This window comes from Hevea brasiliensis, chromosome 6, assembly GCF_030052815.1.
Source record: "Hevea brasiliensis isolate MT/VB/25A 57/8 chromosome 6, ASM3005281v1, whole genome shotgun sequence".
NCBI classification, from domain to species: domain Eukaryota; kingdom Viridiplantae; phylum Streptophyta; class Magnoliopsida; order Malpighiales; family Euphorbiaceae; genus Hevea; species Hevea brasiliensis.
Window position 1 is genome coordinate 103,301,755 of NC_079498.1, and position 6,327 is coordinate 103,308,081.

Sequence of the window (6,327 nt, forward strand, 5' to 3'; positions counted from 1 at the left end):
GGGGAATTGATTTCATGGGGCCATTTCCATCTTCTTATGGAAATAAATATATCTTGGTAGGGGTAGACTATGTATCTAAATGGGTAGAAGCTATTGCTACACCTACCAATGATGCAAAAGTTGTGGTGAAATTTCTGAAAAAATTTGTTTTGACCAGGTTTGGTGCCCCACGTGCCATAATCAGTGATGGTGGTAGCCATTTTTGCAACCACCAATTTGAAAAATTGATGAGAAAATATGGGGTAAAGCATAGGATTGCCACACCATATCACCCTCAAATATATGGCCAAGTAGAAATCAGAAATAGAGAAATCAAGCAAATCTTGAGAAAATCACAATAAGTCCGTAAAAGATTGGTCCCTTAAATTAGATGACACTCTTTGGGCATATAGAACAGCATTTAAAACCCCCATAGGAACTACACCTTATAGGTTAGTTTTTGGGAAATCATGCCATTTGCCCGTAGAGTTAGAACACAAAGCTTATTGGGCCATTAGAGCAATCAATTTTGATTTACAAGCTGCTGGACACAAAAGACTTTTGCAACTTGATGAGTTAGAAGAATTGAGACTTGATGCTTATGAAAATGCTAAGATCTATAAAGAAAGAACAAAAAAATGGCATGATAAGCATATCAAGAAAAAGGACTTTAAAGAAGGAGATTTGGTTCTCTTATTCAATTCAAGGTTAAAATTTTTTCCAGGAAAATTAAAATTAAGGTGGTCAGGTCCATTCAAAATTGTGAAAGTTTTACCTCATGGTGCTGTGGAAATTTTTGGTGAAAAATCTGGTAATTTCAAGGTAAATGGACAAAGGTTGAGGCATTATTTAGCTGGTGAGCCAATTGAGAAAATAGCAACTTGCTATCTTTCTCATTCTCCATGAAATTTTGAGTAAGTATGGTCAAGCTAAAGACCTAAACTTAGCATTTTTGTGCATAACTCCCAATTTTTCATTGATTCTTTATTTCTTTCATATATATATATATATATATATATATATATATATTTGTTTTTAAGTTTTTCTATACTCCTTATTCAGAGTTTAACATTGTTCTAATTTCCTTGTGCAGATGGGATGCAATTCATTGCAAGCAAATGAGCATAAAAAAAAAAAATTGTGTTAGCTCCCCATGCTAAAAAAAAAAAAAAAAAAAAAAAAAAAAAAATTAGTTGCTTAATTCATTAGTGTTTTTAACTTGTTTAGTTAATATTTTGCTTGTGTTGTTTTTTTTTTAATTCCTCATAAAATACATTTTTCTTTTATATCTCTAGTACATTGCTCACTTGCTTTTATGTGCTACTTCGGATTTACACTCGATGATTACATTTTTGAGCTTAACTCTCTATTTCAACTTTTTGAGTTTAATTGATTTAATGGCTTCCATTGCACTGTTTCTTTTGCAATGAGTGCAGCAGCTGTCCAAATTTTACTTAATTAAATTGGCTGCACTTCAATGAGGTAACAATTCTCATCTCAGCTTGTGTCACTGTCAACACAAGTTGTGCTCTCGCTTATGCAACATGGTAATAATTCTTTATGCACATATCAGCTACCCATTTTCTGCACATTTTTAACATTGAGGACAATGTTCATTCTAAGTATGGGGGAGAGGGTAAATTTTTTGCAAAAATTACTTTTTCCTTTTTCATTTAGCAACACACTCATACTTGTACATATTCACATACATACACTTGCATATAGCTTCATACACTTAGTTATGCATATTTAGTTGCATATAGGTTGACTTGACATTTACACTCATGCATTTCATTTAAAATTTTTAGATTTTTAAACCAGTCTTTGAATTCCATAAGCCACTTATTTAAGCAATCCAACTTGTCTTTAGATGGTTAGTGGAATGAAAGTTCCAGCTGGGTACAAAGTCTTAAGCATTATTCTTTCTCTTACTTAATAGCTGAAAATTAATATATCAATCTAGGTATGCAGTGCAAGTTAGTTATTTTGAGTTTTGAGTGTCTGGATAAGCCTTTAAGAAAGAAAATGGTCATTGTCGTCTCACCATTCCTAGAACAAGCATCTTAGATCTTTCAAAGCGAAATTTTTAACTTGCATTTGATAAGAATATGATTTAGGCATTCCTTCATATTTTAAACCTCACATTTAGCCTTAACCTACCTTAATCTCATTTTAACCCTTGCAAACCCCCTTGAACCTTAATTCCCTAATTTCTTTGGAACCCAAATCATTTACCTAGCCGTTAAACCTAAACACTACCACCTATTTATGAGAATAATATTTTAGCAATTAAGTGCATAAAAAAAAAAAAAAAAAAAAAAACTTGGAGGATTGAAACATCTTGAAAAGTGCTAGAGTAATTGTGAAAAGTTGATAAAAAAATATAGTCACAAAAATATCCCAAAGGTAATTTTGGTGTGACGTGAAATAGGGACACATACAAAATAAAAAATATATTATAAAAGTAGTCCCTTTATTGTGTTAGCACTTAAGATTCATTGTGAATTTCTTTCCTCTTGATAAAAAAAAAAAAATATTAGTATTATATAAAAAAAAAAAAAAAAAATGGATGCACTTTGAGTTTCATGGTTAATATTATTCTCATATTTTGTTTACCTTATTCCCTTTCTTTGTTAACCACAATCTTACCCTATTTGACCCCATTACAACCCTTAAAAAGACCTAATGATTCTTTGAAAAATGCTTGTTACATTAGTAGAGTTAGATCTTTTATGCTTGCATATGGGTTTGGCAATATAATCTTTCATACATTACTCACCATCTATTTGAGACACATTGGCTATCTATTTCATTTAGGTTTGTTTTGGCACAATTGACTCTTGTAGCTGGTTGGTATTTGTTGCTTGGGTTGATTGGTTAATTCTTAGCTATTCTGTAATAGTTGAGAGTGCTTGCTTCATTCTTTGTGCTTTTGCTGGTGGGAATTTGGAATGTTGGTGGCTAGAGGTAAGTTGGTAGTTTGGATTAGTGAATTTTTGAGTTTTCAAAGACTGATTCTATTCCCTTCCAAATGAGTTTTAATGAAATTTTGCTTGAGGACAAGCAAGAGTTTGAGTATGGGGGAATTACACCGTACCAAGTTTTTGGCGCCGTTGCCGGGGAATTGTTTGTTTTTAAGTTGGATTTTAATTGTTTTAAGCTAATTAGAATTTTTATTTTCTTTTATTTTCACTATTGTTCCTTGTGTTTTTCAGGTACTTTTCTTGTTTATGAGACGATCGAAAAGCACAAGTGACACTGAATTGTTGTTCAACCCAGAAATTGAAAAATTCTGTCGAGCCAACAAAAAGGAATACAAGAAAAGAAAAGAAGCAGAAAAAGAAGAACAACAAATATTTGAGCAAGAGCTGACAATAGAAAATATGGAGAATCAAAATAGAGCTATTGATGGAGATAATGGAGGAAATGAGCAAAATGGGCAAAATGCTGTGGTTAATCAAAATGATCCTCAAAGAAGATCCATGTTAGACTATGCCTTTCCTAGATGTACTGATGTGAGAGATAACAGACCTATTATTGGAGCTAATCAATTTGAATTAAAAACTGGTCTTATTCAAATGGTTCAGAATTCACAATTTGGAGGTAGCCCACTTGAAAATCCTCATTCTAAAATGAATAAATTTTTGATTATATGTGCTACAAAAAGACAACACTGAGTTTCTGATGAAGTTATTCGGCTCACCTTATTTCCATTCTCTCTTCGGGATTCAGCATTGGAGTGGTATGACTCACTTCCACAAGCTATTATAGCTACTTGGGAGCAGCTATCTCAAGCTTTTCTATCTCAATTTTTCCCACCTGGGAAAACTACTCATTTGAGGAATCTGATGGTAGCTTTTAAACCAAGAGATGATGAAACTTTGTATGAATCTTGGATGAGATTTAAGGAGCTTGAAAGGCAATGTCCTCATCATGAAATACCCAAATGGATGATTGTTCAGAATTTCTACACCAGAGTTACTCCAGCCATAAGAAACACAATTGATTCACAAGCAGGAGGAGATTTCATGAGAATGACAAGTGAAGAATGCTATGATCTATTAGAGAAGATTGCTCATAATACCCATTTATGGGGAAATCCTAGAGCACTTGAGCCAAAGAAAGCTGGGATCTATGAACTTGACTCAGTTAACTACATGAATGCAAAATTTGATCGATTGACTCACTTCTTAGTGATTTTTGCACAAAGGCAACAACCTCAACTCCTACAACTATGCAACAAGTTGCCTTCACAAATGGAACTCAAAGTTGTGGAGTTGATTATTCTTCTTATGGTGATGATTATTTGCAAGAGCAAGCTGCTTATGCAGGAGGTTATCAACAAAAACCTATGGGAAATGCTTACTCTAATATGAACAACTCAACATGGAGACCACAAGCAACTTTTGCTCAACAAGGCCAAAGCTCAAATTATGCTCATAACCAGCAGTTTATGCAGCAGAACAAGCCTCAATTTCAGCCTCAATTTCAGCCCACAAGGCAGCCACCACTGGATATCAAGCAAGAGCACAACAATCCCTTCCATCCCATGAACCGAAGCCATCTTTGGAGAACATGATGGAGAAATTTTTTGCTGAACAAAGCAAGATGAATAGCAAATTGGAGGAAGAAATGCAACACATGAGACAAACCATGGATCAATTACAAGTCCACAACCGCATGTTGGAGACTCAATTGGCGCAACAAGTAAGCTCATCAGGAAGCAATTCCTATGGGAAACTACCTAGCCAACCACAAAACCCTCATGAACAATGTAAGTTGGTGACCTTGAGAAGTGGTAAAAAAGTTGGTCAAGAGAGTGAAAACAAGAGAGAAGAAAAAGAGAGCACAAAAGAAGAAAATTCAGTCGAGAGCAAGAAAAATGAAAAAGAAGAAGAAAGCAAAAGTGAGCAAGATGAGGGAGACAAACCATACATCCCACCGAACCTTACAAACCCACCCTTCCCTACCCTCAAAGATTCATCAAGCATAAACTAGACAAACAATTTGGCAAGTTCCTTGAAGTGCTAAAGAAATTGTATATCAATGTGCCATTCACTGAGGCACTATCCCAAATGCCAAGTTATGCCAAGTTTTTGAAGGAGATTCTTTCCAACAAGAGAAGACTAGAAGATTATGACACCATCAACTTGGGAGAGCAATGCAGTGCTATAATCCGTAAGTTACCTCCCAAACTCAAAGATCCGGGTGTGTTTTCCATTCCTTGTCATATTGGTGATAATTGTGTGGCAAATGCCTTATGTGACCTTGGAGCTAGCGTCAGCCTAATGCCTCTTTCAATATATGAGAAGTTGAATATGGGAGAGTTGAAGCCCACAAACATGTATCTTTCATTGGCTGACCGTTCAATTAAGTATCCAGAAGGCATTCTTGAAAATGTGCCTATCAAGGTTGGGAAATTTTACATTCCGGTAGACTTTGTCATTTTGGATATGGAAGAAGACACAAAAGTTCCTATCTTATTGGGAAGACCCTTTTTGGCAACAGCTGGTGCATTAATTGATGTAAAGGGTGAGCAATTGACACTTAGAGTGGGAGATGATCAAATGATATTCAACATCAATCCAGCCATGAAAAGAAAACATGAAGAAGTTGAGTCTTGTTTGCGGGTAGACATTATTGATGAGATTGTTCAAGAGCATTTCAGACAAAGTTATCCACAAGACCCTCTTGAAAATTGCTTAGTCCATGGTGGGAGCATTGATGATGATAATCATAACATGGCTACTTTTGCACAACACTTGGAGAGCTCTCCACCACATCCTGAAGCCACAATTTTTCAACTTGAAGGAGTGCAAAATTTGGAGATCAAACCACCATCATTAAAGGTAGAGGATGCCCCAAAGGTAGATCTTAAACCTCTTCCTTCCAACCTCAGGTATGCTTTTCTTGGACCCAATGAAACATATCCTGTTATAATTAATGCATGTTTGACTAATATTGAGATTGACAAATTGTTGAGAGTTTTGAGAGAATATAGGAGAGTTTTGGGTTATGCAATTGATGATATAAAGGGAATTAATCCAACAGTTTGTATGCATAGGATTTTCCTTGAGCCAAATAGTAAACCTTCCATTGAACACCAAAGAAGATTGAATCCTACAATGAAGGATGTTGTGAAAAAGGAAATCCTAAAATTACTAGCTGCTGGAATTATTTACCCTATTTCCGATGAGTGGGTTAGTCTGTGCATGTTGTACCAAAGAAAGGTGGGGTGATTGTTAAAAATGAAAATAATGAATTGATACCCACTAGAATCAAGTATAGTTGGAGAATGTGCATAGACTATAGGAAGTTGAACAATGCTACAAGAAAAGACCATTTTCC

The 6,327-nt window shown here is 35.0% G+C and overlaps 1 non-coding gene across 1 annotated transcript; it reads right to left on the bottom strand.

The window, feature by feature from the left end:
- Positions 1–3,812: 3,812 nt before the first annotated feature.
- On the bottom strand, positions 3,813–3,919 carry LOC131181176 (small nucleolar RNA R71). The gene has a single exon (XR_009149804.1). It is a non-coding gene; the product is annotated as a small nucleolar RNA R71 (small nucleolar RNA).
- Between the last annotated feature and the right edge of the window lie 2,408 nt (positions 3,920–6,327).